Here is a 15,866-nt window from a genome sequence, read left to right as displayed (position 1 = left end):
TCTGGTGAACACCTGCTGGCTCTTAGACTCCACGCCCTGGGGAATCCTATGCTCTAGCTCCCAGTGGGATCCGTGTTGGTGCTCTTGGACCTGCTTTTCTGAACCACCCCGAGTTCCATCTGCAGCAGTCAGCCATAGCATCCACTACCATAGCGGTGCACTCCTGAACCTAACGGTGTGCATCTGTCACCTTCCCTCTGGTGACCTGACAGTGCCAGTGACAGTGAAGTTGTCAACCCTGAGGCTGTGTGCCCTGAAGTTGCCTGTCCTGAAGTTGTAAACCCTGAAGTTGTCTGTCTTGAAGTTGTCCACCCTGAAGTTGTAAGCCCTGAAGTTGTCCATCCTAAAGTTGCCCACCCTGAAGCTGTGTGACCTGAAGTTGTCCTCCCTGAAGTTGGCTGTCCTGAAGCTGTCTACCCTCAAGTTGTCTGTCCTGAAGTTGTCTACCCTGAAGTTGTCTGTCCTGAAGTTATCCACCCTGAAGTTGGGTGCCCTGAAGTTGTCCACCCTGAATTTGTCCATCCTAAAGTTGTCTACCCTAAAGTTTTCTACCCCGAAGTTGTGTGTCTTGAAGTTATCCACCCTGATGTTGTGTGCCCTAAAGTTGTCCACACGAAAGTTGTGTGCCCTGAAGTTGTCCACCCTAAAGTTGTCTACCCTAAAGTTTTCTACCCTGAAGTTATGTGTCTTGAAGTTGTCCACCCTGAAGTTGTCCACCCTGAAGTTATGTGCCCTGAAGTTGTCCACCCGAAAGTTGTGTGCCCTGAAATTGTCTACACTGAAGTTACAAAAGTAATTTGTTAAAATTGTATTTGCCTCACCTCTTGCTACTAATGGTCTATCCTTGGAATTGGTACCTGGCTCAACTGGAAAGAAGGCGGGGTGAAGATTTGGGCATGGTAATGTACATGTACTATCTAGCCTATCCCCTATTCTGCTCGAATCCATCTCTTGCACTTAATAAACGCACATAATAAAAGTACATATAAACACACAGCAAAAAATAATACAAATCTTTTGTTAGCATGAACACAACTTGTCCTAGTTTGACATCTCATTCCAAAATGCAACTTAGTCAGCTTGGCAACAAATCAGGACGCATTTCGTTGCAGGCAACGTAAAGTAATCAGAGAAAAGTTAGTTCTTACCCTGCCAGAGGCAACATCATCAACATTGAATGTAAACGGTCTCCGAAGCAGAGAACAACGATGTACTTTGAAATGCTATACAACAAAAGAATCTGCGTGAGATTACCGCCGAATATATATATATATACATTATGGCTGCTCGGCAAAACAAAAGCCAGTTTTGCAGCGGAGTCGTTCCTAAACATAACTGAGCATATGGAGAGCAGAGTCGTCTTGGTGGAACGTAAACATCTTGTCAGGCCTGTTCCCAGGCGTCGTTTTTTAATGGCTTGAACCGATAAATCTTTCCTTGAATTCCATTTTACCGTCTTTAACTCATGTCGGCACGTTTTTTTAAGCAGGGATTAGAAATATTACATAATTCCAACATAAATATACAGGAAATAAACATGTCGCCTTAAAGTCTTTTTACACATTACTGTGGGATGTGCTCACCTAGGAATGGTTGATTAAAGCTTTTTTATATATGCAGTGCTAATTATCATTTCCATCAGCTATTATCTATTAAGGAGTCCCTTTGTATCAGGAATGGGTAATTCAGATGATAATTAAAAAAAAAAAAAGCTCTTCTATATTACTATTTTAGAAGATCGTGGCTGTGTTGCACCTCATTTAAAGTCCCAGGGCATAATTGTGTTTCTTATATGTATATTACATAGGGATAGAGGTGCACCACTGAGGGCACCAGAGACCACACATAATATGTTTTGCTGTATTGATTTAGGAGGAAGATACCTTTTTGCCCACTTTTTTTCTACTACCTTCAAACCATGATCCTACTTTTATGATGCTATGTACACTATATTACCAAAAGTATTGGGACGCCTGCCTTTACACGCACATGAACTTTAATGGCATCCCAGTCTTAGTCCGTAGGGTTCAATATTTGGTTGGCCCACCCTTTGCAGCTATAACAGCTTCAACTCTTCTGGGAAGGCTGTCCACAAGGTTTAGGAGTGTGTCTATGGCAGGGGTCTTCAAACTGCGGCCCTCCAGGTGTTCAGGAACTACAATTCTTATCATGCCTAGTCATGTCTGTGAATGTCAGAGTTTTACAATGCCTCATGGGATGTGTAGTTCTGCAACAGCTGGAGGGCCATAGTTTGAGGATCCCTGGTCTATGGGAATGTTTGACCATTCTTCCAGAGGAGCATTTCTGAGGTCAGGCACTGATATTGGACAAGAAGGCCTGGCTCGCAGTCTCCACTCTAATACATCCCAAAGGTGTTCTATCGGGTTGAGGTCAGGCCAGTCAAGTTCCTCCACCCCAAACTCGCTCATCCATGTCTTTATGGACCTTGCTTCGTTCACTGGTGTGCAGTCATGATGGAACAGGAAGGGGCCATCCCCAAACTGTTCCCACAAAGTTGGGAGCATGAAATTGTCCAAAATGTCTTGGTATGCTGACGCCTTAAGAGTTCCTTTCACTGGAACTAAAGGGACAAGCCCAACCCCTGAAAAAACAACCCCAAACCATAATCCGCCCTCCACCAAATGATTTGGACCAGTGCACAAAGCAAAGTCCATAAAGTCCATGGATGAGCGAGTTTGGGGTGGAGGAACTTGACTGGCCTCGACCCGATAGAACATCTTTGGGATGCACAAGGTTTAGAAGTTTGACTATGGGAATGTTTGACCATTCTTCCAGAAGCGCATTTGTGAGGTCAGGCACTGATGTGGACAGGAAGGCCTGGCTCACAGTCTCCACTCTAATTCATCCCAAAGGTGTTCTACATACACTTGTGTTTCTATTCTCCCCACTGATACCAATGATGGGACACTATTCCTCTCACTGATGCCAATGATGGGACACTATTCCTTCCACTGATACCAGTAATGGGAGTCCTATTACTGGTATCAGTGGAAGGAATAGTGTCCCATCATTGGTGGGACACTATTCCTTTCTATAACACCAATGATGGGGCTAGTCCCCCCACTGATACCAATGATGGGGCACTATTCCTCCCACTGATACTAATGATGGGACACTATTCCTTCCCCTGACACCAATGATGGGGCACTATTCCTCCCACTGATAACAATGATGGGGCACAATTGTTCCAACTGATGCCAATGGTGGGGCACTATTCCTCCTATTGATACCAATGATGGGGCACTATTCCTCCCACTAATGCCACTGATGGGAAACGATTTCTCCCACTGACACTAATGATGGGGCACTATTCCTCCCACTGACACCAATGATGGGGCATTGCTTACTCACAATAATGCCAGGGCATTTTCTGCTCACACTGGCCACAGACCCCCCCAAAGTCTGAAGGACAATAAACTGGCCCTTTGTTAAGAAAGTTTGGACTCCCCCACTGTAGGGTGTCTGCTTCCAGAAAATATAAAATTTGTGTGAAAAAAAAAAGCAACAGCTCTGACAATGGAAGGGTTAATGGACTATAAGAATGATACTATTTTGGCACTCCAGCATAATAGGTAATGAATGATAATAATAATAATTATTATTATTATTATTAAGAATAATAAAAAATACTAATAATAATATTAAATAATAACAATAAAAACTACTAATAATATTAAATATTAATAATAATGATAATAATAATAATACTCACTAATATTAAATAATAATAACAACAACAACAACAACAATAATTAATAGATAATGGAATCCAGCATAATATCCCCAATGCTGGAGGCTTTTAGGAGATGCTGCCACCCTCGTAAAATCCTCAGAGGTTCCACTCATTGGCTGAATTTATATAATGAAGATACAGAGTCATACTAATTGATCCATTGGAAGCCCCAAGCTCTGATTGGTTACATGATATATTTAGTAGCAACTATTGTTGTAACAAAGAAAACCTTTGAACTATAATAGCTCTTATTAAATGAATTGCCTCATTTGTAATGACACCCTGGGAAATGGACCAGACCATGGGAATCTCCCAAGATGTGTGGCCACATGACTATATGAGTCCTTTAAAATGTTCAGACTGTGGATAAAAACCCATTGTGTGCACATGGGAACAAAACGACTCCTGACTTCATCCTTTGATGGGTTTTTGACAGAAGAGGAGACCCACAGGAAAGACAGAAGAATCCAGTCAACCATCATGCTCTAAAGCTGAGGTTTATTTGGATTATATTTTGCCCTTCCCTGATTACTTCCCCCTTTATTACCATGCTAAGTAAATGTTCAGGTAAAATGTTTCCATTTTTATTACATTCCTTTTTTTAGACCCAGCAATTTCAGTACAGGAGAGTGGTCTGTACAGCTGGGCAAGACTGAAGGGACAGCTGGAGGCCACCAAATAAAATATCCTAAAACTGGTATCTCTATACCAGCTTTTCTCAACCCTGGTTCTGTGGAATGCTAAGTTCCTCCAGAGGTTGCAAGAGGTTCCTTGAGTAGTGTGCAATGGCAGATTGACCAGATGATGCCTGCAGCAGTTGGGGACCAGTGGAGTAACCACTGACGTTCATAATCTTTTTAGCTGTGCATATGGGTGGCATTTATTTCATTGACCACCAAAGTAGCAGGGCATTCTTTCAGTTTACCTTCAATGTAAAGGCCTCACTTTCCCCCATAACCACCAATGTACAAGGTTCTTCAACAAACTGCATGGGGGCACCTCTCCTACCGGTGGTTACTGACCACAAATAAAACAAGGTTGCACTAATCTAAGGGAGACCTTCCCCACTGAATACCAACTTAAGGAACCCTTCTAAACTGAACACCATTATAAGTAGGACACTTTTCTACTGGCCAACAGCGTAATGGGTGCACTTTTCCATTAACTACCCAGTATAAGGGAAGCATTTATTAATCAACCAATGTAAGGCAATCCTTCTCCAATGACCACCAATGTAAGGTTGACCTTCTATACTAACCACCAACGTAAGTGGTGATACTTTGCTCAACTTACCACTGATATAATTGGGTACTTTTCTATTGACTATCAGGGCAACGGCGGTACTTTTCAAGTGAACACCAATGTAAGGCTGTCCTTCTCCAAAGACTACCAATGTTAGGTGAGCCTTCCATACTAACCACCAAAGTAAGTGTGACACTTTTCTATTGGCTATCAGTGCAAGGGGCCCTTCTTTACTAAGCATTAATGTAAAAGGGCGGGGACCTTCTCTACCATTGAAAGGGGGCACTTTTTGATCACCATATGTACCATGATCAGTAGCTGTAACCATTTTTAGCGAGGGTTCCCTGAGACCTTAAATCATTTTAAGGGCCCCCACGAAGGTAAAAAAAAAGGTTGAGAAAGGCTGTTCTAGATTTTAAAAGACTCTAAGGGTAACTTAACTGCAAAAATTAGGTCTCCTGCCCTGCCAGACAAGGTTGTACCATGTAGTGGATGGACAGAAATATAACTCTTTTTACAGGCAAAACGGCTACCTTATATGTATTTCATCTGTCTTTTAAGCTGTTGGCCTAGAGCTCATTTTTAAACTGCATATCTCCATCAACCACTTGCTTACACGCAAGCTATCTGGACATGTTCATTGAAGCAGCTGTTCTTCCCTTTTCCTTGGATTGGACAGATCTGCCATTATGGATGTGCGCTCTTTCCACATGACAAATAAAGTGCTAAGCTTCCAAACATGTTATAAGTATGGTGTGTGCACAAGTACTCTATTAGGATGGAAATTTGAAAAGCAATAAATCTTGTTATGTTTACGTCACGTTTTCTGAGTTACTATGTGATCATTTAAAAGTCTGTTGCCAAAAAAAAAAAAGCCCTCCTTGAAAAAAGAAAAAAAAGAAAAAAAAGAAAAAGAAATTACTTTTTTGGTTATCTGTCCCTTGCCTCGAATCTTTGTCCCCCTGAACAGCTAGGCATCTGAAGGGTCTTTTTGGCATGTCAGATGCCTGAACTCTGTATGCTAAGATTCTATCTACCAGACTCCACATTCCTAGCCATATAGCACCCAAAGGGTCAAATCACATTGTGTAGTGGGAGGTTGCTTAGGAAGATGTTATAAATTCTACCATTGATCTTAGCTCTTCAACAGAACGAAGAGCCGAGGCACAAGTGCAGATTTGGGACAGTCTCGATAGACCACTTGGTCCTTTTGTGCCATCACTCTTTTATGTTGCTTCAATTGGTTGTTAGGAAAGATGCAAAAGATTCTGCCGTTGGCTATAGCCTTTCAAGAAAATGAAGAGCCGAGGCACAGACATTTTTTGCAGACTTGATGGGCCACTTGGTCTTTTTCTGCCATCACTCTTTTATGTATCTTCAATGGGTTGCTAAAGAAGATGCTAAAGGTTCTGCTATTGGCTGTAGCTCTTCAACAGAACAAGAGCCGGGGCACAGGTGGTGATTTAGGGCAGACTCAGTGGACCACTTGGTCTTTTTGTGCCATCGCTCTTCTATGTTGCTTCAATGGATTGCCAAGGAAGATGCTAAAGGTTCTACCATTGGCCGTAGCTTTTCAACAGAACAAAGAGCTGAGGCACAGGTAGAAATTTTTGATAGACCCAATGGATCACTTGGTCTTTTTGTGCCATCACTCTTCTATGTTGCTTCAATGGGTTGCTAAGGAAGATGTTAAAGGTTCTGCTATTGGCCATAGCTCTTCAACAGAATGAAGAGCCGAGGCACAGGTGGAGATTTTTGGTATAACCAATGGACCACTTGGTCATTTTCTGCCATGACTCTTATATGTTGCTTCAATGGTTTGCTAAGGAAGATGATAAAGGTTTTGCCATTGGCCATAGCTCTTAAACAGAACGAAGACACAGGTGGAGATTTGGGTCAGTCTCAATGGACTACTTGGTCTTTTTCTGCCATCACTCTTCTATGTTGCTTCAATAGGTTGTTAGGGAAGATGCAAAAGATTCTGCCGTTGGCTGTAGCTCTTCAAGAAATGAAGAGCCAAGGCACAGCTGGAGATGTTTTGCAGGCTTGATGGACCATTTGGTCTTTTTCTGCCATCACTGTTCTATGTTGCTTCAATGGGGTGCTAAGGAAAATTATAAAGGTTTTGTTATTGACTGTAGCTCTTCAACAGAACGAAGAGCCAGGGCACCAATGCAAGATTTTTGGTAGACCCAATGGACCACTTGGTCTTTTTCTGCCATTGCTCTTCTATGTTGCTTTAATAGGTTGCTAAGGAAGATGTTAAAGGTTCTGCTATTGTCCGTAGCTCTTCAAAGGAGCGAAGAGCCGAGGTACTGGTAGTGTCAGGAAAAAAGAAATATGCCCAGGCACATAGTTATGTGCAGAAGGAGAATGTCTGTTAGCCAAATCCTATTAGCCAAACCCATGGACAGATAATCCCTGTTAGCCTGACCCGCGAGCATGCGCATAAATGCACACGTGTGCGCGCCGGCGTGTGCCTCCGCCACTAGAGTGGCACCAAGTGGGCTATATAAACACCTCTGCTCCACTACGATGTTGCCTTATGGTCAACAGCATTCTGCTACCTGCTACCTGTTCCTGGTGTTTAATCTCCTGTTGCCGTTCTGATCCATCTGACCACGCTTATACTCTACCTGAACCGACCTCTGGCTTGCGCTTGACCACGTCTCTGCTTGATCTCTCTGCCTGTCTGTTTACTGTTGCCAACTCCAGCCTGAACCTGACTACTCTGGTGCCTACTGCTCTGTTCCTGATGTGCCTGCTGGTGACTGACCCGGCTTTCCTGACCCTGCTGTCTAGCCATCCTTATACCTGCTGTCTGCTACCTGCCAGTCTGCCAAGTACCTGCTGTCTGCTACCTACTGGATCGCCGAGTATCTGCTGCCTGTGACCTGCCAGCCTGCTAAGTACCTGCTGTCTGCCACCTGCCAGCCTGTCAAGTACCAGCTGCCCTGCATCATGATCCAGCCTGCATCCAAGTACATACAGAGCTTTCATCTGCAGCCTTCACTATCTGAACTTCTAGGCACTCTTGCAACTCCAGGCTTCCGTGCCTCCTGTTTATCAGGGGTACCAAGGGCCGAAAGTGTAAGAGGTCACCTTCCTCTCCACGTCAGGCTCCATCTCCAGGTACGTGGCAGGTGGAGATTTTTGGCAGAGCCAATGAACCACTTGTTTTTTTTTTCTGCCGGGGCACAGGTGGTGATTTAGGGCAGACTCAGTGGACCACTTGGTCTTTTTGTGCCATCACTCTTCTATGTTGCTTCAATGGATTGCTGAGGAAGATGCTAAAGGTTCTGCCATTGGCCGTAGCTTTTCAACAGAACAAAGAGCTGAGGCACAGGTAGAGATTTTTGATAGACCCAATGGATCACTTGGTCTTTTTGTGCCATCACTCTTCTATGTTGCTTCAATGGGTTTCTAAGGAAGATGTTAAAGGTTCTGCTATTGGCCATAGCTCTTCAACAGAATGAAGAGCCGAGGCACAGGTGGAGATTTTTGGTTTACCAAATGGACCCCCTTTTTTTTTTTCTGCCATCACTCTTTTATGTTGCTTCAATAGTTTGCTAAGGAAGATGCTAAAGGTTCTGCCATTGGCCATAGCTCTTCAACAGAACGAGGAGACAAGGCATTGGTGGAGATATTTGGTAGACCCAATGGGCCACTTGATCTTTTTCTGCATCCACTCCTATGTATGTCTGTGCTTCTATTTGAGCACTAATGTTAATCTTTTGCTAGTATTTTTTAAAAATGTTTTTAAACGATGACAGGACCACGTGAATAGTTAAGCCCAAGATGCAACGGTCACAAGAAAAGTCAACACACTTCAGCTCATAGTTCTCTCTTCATCAAGGCTAAGGAATAATAAAATATAGACAGAAAGAAATGTCAATATAGACTTTTTTTTTTTCTTTATTATATAGTTAATATAATAAAAAACAATGTAATACTGCACATAAAGTCCACTAAACCTTTACTGCACATGGCAGAAGGTCATAAGAAAAGTCAACGCTCTGGAGCTCATAGGTCTCACTTCAACAGGGCTAAGTAATAATATAATATAGACACAGACAATCGTCAATAGACACAATTGAAAAAAAAAAAAATAGAAAAAAAAAAAGGAAAAAAAAAACGTTATAGTGCTGCACATGAAGTTCAGTAAATCTTTAATGCACGTGGCAGAAGGTCACAAGAATAGTCAATGAGCTTCAGCTAATAGGTCTCCCTTTATCAGGGCTAAGGAATAATATAATAAAGACAGAGAAATTAGTTAATAGACATGATGAGGAAAAAAAATAATAATAATATAATGCCATACATAAATTAAAATTAATGAAAAACATAAAATTGCAATACTTCATTATACGGAATATAATTTTTATACCCTTATCATGATGCGCATACAAAATAATAATTAAATTTTTTTCACAGTTAACCACTCTGCTTATGGGTTTGTACAGAGACATAGGTTAATAGACATTCTAAAAGAAAAAAAAAATTGCAATGCTACACATTAATTAAAAGTCATGAAATCCATACAATTGTATTACCTTATTCTTTTGCATATGAATAGATTTGTTTGACTGTTATCATGCTGCATATATTATGACACGTGAATTAATGCAATACATAAATTGACTGCTAAATTTACTCATTAGCTAAACCGTAATAAAAATGAAAAATGTGTTAATATAAAAAAATGATAAAAAAAAAAAAAAAAAAACAGTTTTACCTGCTGTCTGTTTCCTTGTTATTCGCCCACTCTGGGGACCAGGAGAGAAAGTAATGGGAAAACCAAACTGTAATATCAGTCACTGGAACAGGAGTTGAGGGAAAATATTCTAGCAGGGACACCTGGTTCTGGTGCCAATTATCTACGAGAATATTTGGTGATATTTCCACTTGCCTCCAGTTGTGATTTTAATACAAACATAGTGAAAATGTTCTGCTTAGATTGCGTCTGTGTGCCCAACCACTCTCTAATCTGTTATAATACGCAGATAAATTATTTGTGAAATTGTGCTCTATTTAATTGGCGTTGTTAGCAAAAAAAATTTTTCAAAAGAAATGTAAAAATATTAGGCTGGGTGAGTCAAGTACTGGTAGGACTTTTGTCTTCTTTGCCTCTTCCTGGGGACCATGTATTTTTTGAGAACATAATCGTGTTCAAGTGCAAAGGTTGGAGTGGGTTGCTAAAGAGTAAAGAAGGAGATTTGGGGCAGACTTGATGGACCACTTGGTTTTTTTCTGCCATTGCTCTTCTATGTTGCTTATATGGGTTGCTGGGGAAGAGACAAAAGGTTCTGCCATTGGCTGTAGCACTTCAAGAGAACAAAGAGCCGAGACACAGGTGAAGATTTGGGGCAGACTCAGTGGACCACTTGGTCTTTTGGTTTGCCATCACTCTTCTATGCTGCTTCAATGGGTTTCTAGGGAAGATATGAAGGATTCTTCTGTTTTGGTAGCTCTTTTAAGGCAAAAAGAGCCGAGGCACAGGTGAAAATTTGGGACAGACTCAATAAACCACGTGGTCTTTTTCTGCCATCCACCACCCGTCTATGTTGCTTCTGTGGATGGCTAGAGAAGATGCAAAAGATTCTGTCATTGGCTGTAGCTCTTCAAGAGAATAAAGAACTGAGGCATAGGTGAAGATTTGGGACAGACTCAATGGACCACTTGGTCTTTTTTCTGCCATCACTCGTCTATGTTACTTCTGTGGATTGCTAGAAAAGATGCAAAAGATTCTGCCGTTGGCTGTAGCTCTTCAAGCGAATGAAGAGCTGAGGCATAGATGGAGTTTTGGGACAAACTCTGTGGAGCACTCCATCTTTTTCCGTAATCACTCTTCTATGTTGCTTCAATGGGTTGCTAAGGAAGATGCTAAAGTTTCTGCTGTTGGCTGTAGCACTTCAAGAGAGTGAAGAGCTGAGACACAGGTGAAGATTTGGGGCAGACTCGATGGACCACTTGGTCTTTTTCTGCCGTCACTCTTCTATGCTGCTTCTATGGATTGCCAGGAAAGATGCAAAAGATTATGGCCAGAGGCGGCTCTTTAATTAGGCAAATTAGGCGGTCGCCTAAGGCCCCGCACTCACAGGGGCCTCGCGGTCACCTAATTTGCCTGTGATCAAACATGTCACATTACGGCGCCGGCGGCTCGCCCTACCCCCGCTGGGACCCCGCGCGGCCTCGTCATGCAGTGTCCGGTGGCAGCAGGTGCGGGACTGCAAAGGCCTCTAGGTGGCGGCAGTGTCCGGATAACGGCACCTGGCTCCAGGGGCTAGCTTCACAAGACGTGCATGCAGGATGTCCATGTGGGTCCCTAAGGCAGCTGGGACTGCTCCTGCAGCCCGCGCCGCTCAACACCTGCCCGGCCGCCTATTCTAATCAGCAGTCCCCATGACTGAAGAGGAGGAAGGACAGAGCTTCAATCTTTTTATGCTGCCTGGCTGACCCCCGCGACCGATGAGAAAGTAAGTGCCCGTGCAGCTCCCCCCCCTCCGTGCCTGGATAGAGGGAGCGGCGGGGCGGCTGCATTTAGAGGAATTGAGCTTTCCATATTCCTCCATGCAGCCGCTGAATGCTTGGAGGAGGGAGAGGAGGAAAATCAAGCATTCAATGGCTGCATAGAGGAATATGGAAAGCTAATTTCCTCTATAAGCAGCCGCCGCTCCTCCTATCCAACTTCTTCTGCTTTCTCCCCGGTGCTCTCCAGCCCCTCCTTGTGCTCCCTGACTCCTCCCCCATGCTCTCTGCCCCCAGTGCTTTCTGTCTCCCCCCAGTGCTCCCCACCCCTGTTTTTTCTGGCCCCCCCATCACTCTCCAGCCCCCACCCCTCTGCTCTCCGCCCCCCTGCTCTCCACTCCCCCCCACTGCTCTCCCCATCACTCCCCAGCCCCCACCCTTGTGCTCTCCACCCCCCTCCCAGTGCTCTCTGCTCACCGCCCTGCTCTTTGTCCCCCCAGTGCTCTCCAGGCCTGTTCTTTCTGGCCCCCAGTGCTCTCCAGCCCCCCAGTGCTCTCCAGTTCTCCCCATTGCTCTCCCCCCCTCAGTACTCTCTGCTCCCCCCTGTTCTTTGTCCCCGCCCAGTGCTCTCCAGTCCCCCCTTGCTCTCCACCCCTGTTCTTTCTGGCCCTCCCAATGCTCTCCAGCTCTCCCCAGTCTCCCCCCTGTGCTCTCCAGCCCCCACCCATGTGCTCTCCACTCCCCCTCAGTGCTCTCCAACCCCCGTGCTATCCAGCCCCCGTGCTCTCCATCCCTGTTCTTTCTGCCCTCCTCTCTCCAGCACCCACCCATGTGCTTTCCGCCCCCCCCAGTGATCTCCAGCTCCCCCAGAGTGCTCTCCAGCCCCCCCCGTGCTCTCCACCCCTGTTCTTTCTACCCCCCCACAGTGCTTTCCAGCCCCCCAGTGCTCTCTGCCTGTGCACTCCACCCCTGTTCTTTTTAGCTCCCCCCAGTGCTCTCCGCTCCCCACCCCTGTGCTCTCCACTCCCCCCTGCTCTTTGCCCCCACCCATGTGCTCTCCATGTGCTCTCCGCTCCCCCCAGTGCTCTCCGCTCCCCCCAGTTCTCTCCGCTCCCCCCAGTTCTCTCCACTACCCCAGTTCTCTCCACTCCCCCAGTGCTCTTCACCACCCCTGTGCTCTTTCCTGGCCCCCTCACTCCCTGCAGCTCTGCTAGGTTCCCTCCTCCTTTCTCCCGCCAGTTGCTGCAGGAGATCTGTCAGGATGGAAAGAGGTGAAGGGACCAGTATCATTGGATGCTCAGTCTAAAATGCTGGGCCTATTTTTTTGTCCGAGTGCGGGCCTGGCAAGGAAGATGAGCAGCAAGCACCGATAGCCTTGGAAGGAGAAGAGCTCTGAAGACCTCCCAGAACAGGCTGATTGGGACCAGAAAATGAGGACGGGTAGAAGGTGCAGGTGGCCAAGGGCCACTCCATCTCACACCAAACAGATCCTCTAGAAGGAGCAGAACAGACCCTGCCTGCTGCTGGCCATCATGGATATCCTACTGGCATGGAAGGTACCGTACCGAACATTACACCACCAGACAGGGACAGCTGACTGGGGCATGGGGAACAGGAGGGGCTGCAGACAGGGACAGAGCTAGGGATCTCTCTCTCCCTCACCCCCTTTCCCTCAGTCTCCCCTCTCTCTTTCCCTCCTCTCTCCCTCCTCTCTCCCTCCCCTCTCTCTCTCTCTATCCCCTCTCTCTCCCCCCTCCTCTCTCCCCCCTCCTCTCTCCCTCCCCTCTCTCTCTCTCCTCTCTCCCTCTCCCCTCTCTCTCTCCCCTCTCCTTCTCTCTCTCTCCCTCATCTCTCTCTCTCCCCCCTCTCTCTCTCTCCCCCCTCTCTCCCCCCTCTCTCTCTCTCTCCCCCCTCTCTCTCCCCCTCTCTCTTTCTCCCCCTGTCTCTCTCCTCCTTCTCTCTCCCCCCTTCCTCTCTCCCTGTGCTGGGATCCCCCCCTCTCCTTCCCCTATAGATGTAGAATGACTCAGTGACACCCCTCCTCATTCTCCCAAGGCACTTGGAGAATTCCTAGAGGGTTTGTCACCTTGCTGGGTCCCAGATGTTTTATTGGCTGCATATGTTTGATGGGTGAGGAGGGTGCCCTAACTGTGTACTAGATCCGTGCATCTTTCTGCAGCGATTTTTATTGCTTGAATTTTTTTCTCATTATGGGCATGAGTGGGGCCTCATGTCTAAGTTTTGCCTAAGGCCTCACAAAGCCTAGAGCCGCCTCTGATTATGGCACTGACCATAGCTCTTCAAGAGAACAAAGAGACAAGGCATAGGTGTAGATTTGGTGCAAACTCAATTACCCACCTGGTGTTCTTCTGCTGTCACTCTCCTATGTTGCTTCTATGGGTTTTCAAGGAAAGATGCAAAAGATTCTGCAGTTGTCCTTAGCTCTTCAAGAGAACAAATGAGCTGAGGCACAGGTGGGGATTTGGGGTAGACTCAATGGACCACTTGGTGTTTTTCTGCTGTCTCTCTTCTATGTTGCTTCTATGAGTTGCAAGGGAAGATCCAAAAGATGCTGCCATTGGCCATAGCTCTTCAAGAGACCAAAGAGACGAGGCACAGGAGGAGATTTGAGGCAGACTCAGTGGACCACTTGGTCTTTTTCTGCCATTACTCTTCTATGCTGCTTCTTTGGGTTGCTAGGGAAGATATGAAAGATTCCTTTTTGTTTGCCGTAGCTCTTCAATGGCAAGAAGATCCGAGGCACAGGTGAAGATTTGGGGCAGACTCGATGAACCTTGTGGTCTCTTTCTGCCATCGCTCATCTATGTTGCTTCTGTGGATGACTAAAGAAGATGCAAAAGATTCTGCCATTGGCTGTAGCTCTTCAAGAGAATGAAGAGCCGAGGCATAGGTAGAGATTTTTGGGCAGGCTCTATGGATCAATTGGCCTTTTTCTGCCATTACTGTTTTATGTTGCTTCTGTGGATTGCTAGAGAAGATGGAAAAGATTCTGCTATTGGCTGTAGCTCTTCAAGAGAACAAGGAACCAAGAAACAGGTGGAGTTTTGGGACAAACATTTTTGACCACTTGATCTTTTTCTGCCATCACTCTTCTATATTGCTTCAATGGGTTGCTAAGGAAGATGCGGAAGGTTCTGCTGTTAGCTGCAGCACTTCAAGAGAGTGAAGAGCTGAGACACAGGTGAAGATTTGGGGCAGACTCGATGGACCACTTGGTCTTTTCTGCCATCACTCTTCTATGCTGCTTCTATGGATTGCCAGGAAAGATGAAAAAGATTATGGCGCTGACCATAGCGCTTCAAGAGAACAAAGAGCCAAGACATAGGTGGAGATTTGGGGCAGACTCAATCACCCACCTGGTGTTCTTCTGCTGTCACTCTCCTATGTTGCTTCTATGGGTTGCAAAGAAAGATGCAAAAGATTCTGCAGTTGTCCATAGCTCTTCAAGAGAACAAATGAGCTGAGGCACAGGTGGGGATTTGGGGTTGACTCAATGGACCACTTGGTGTTTTTCTGCTGTCACTCTTCTATGTTGAGGCACAGGTGGGAATGAGGCACAGGTGGGAATTTGGGGTAGACTGAATGGACCACTTGGTGTTTTTCTGCTGTCACTCTTCTATGTTGCTTCTATGGGTTGCTAGGGAAGATATAAAAGATTCTTTGGTTTGCCGTAGCTCTTCAAGGGCAAGAAGAGCTGAGGCACAGGTGAAGATTTGGGTCAGACTTGATGGACCACGTGGTGTTTTTTCTGCCATCACTTGTCTGTGGATTGCTAGAGAAGATGCAAAAGATTTGGCCGTTGGCTGTCGCTCTTCAAGAGAACAAATGAGCTGAGGCACAGGTGGGGATTTGGGGTTGACTCAATGGACCACTTGGTGTTTTTCTGCTGTCACTCTTCTATGTTGCTTCTATGGGTTGCTAGGGAAGATATAAAGGATTCTTTGGTTTGCCGTAGCTCTTCAAGGGCAAGAAGAGCCGAGGCATAGGTTGAGATTATGGGCAGACTCAATGAACCAATTGGCCTTTTTTCTGCCATCACTCTTCTATGTTGCTTCTAGTGTTGTGCCCCACTATAATATTTTTTTTAAAATGTATCTATTTAATGGAATTTTAATTTTTATCTTGTTATTTTTGGCTAGTGTTCCACTTAATCTACCCATGATAAGACACAATATAAAATCAAAAAGCCAAGTCTTCTAATTTAAGGAGATTCCAGGAATATTAATTATTTTATATTTTAATTTTATTTTTAATCATAATTTTTTAATATATATTTTTTTATTAATTTTGTAATGGGCTATTCGTTTTTATTTCATTTTTTTTGTCCAGTTCTCTGCTGTTGCTCTACTGTAAGCTACTACCCATGATAGACAGCCATGAT

This window comes from Aquarana catesbeiana, linkage group LG09 (genome assembly GCF_042186555.1).
Source record: "Aquarana catesbeiana isolate 2022-GZ linkage group LG09, ASM4218655v1, whole genome shotgun sequence".
Taxonomy (NCBI): Eukaryota; Metazoa; Chordata; class Amphibia; order Anura; family Ranidae; genus Aquarana; species Aquarana catesbeiana.
This window is presented reverse-complemented; position numbering follows the sequence as displayed.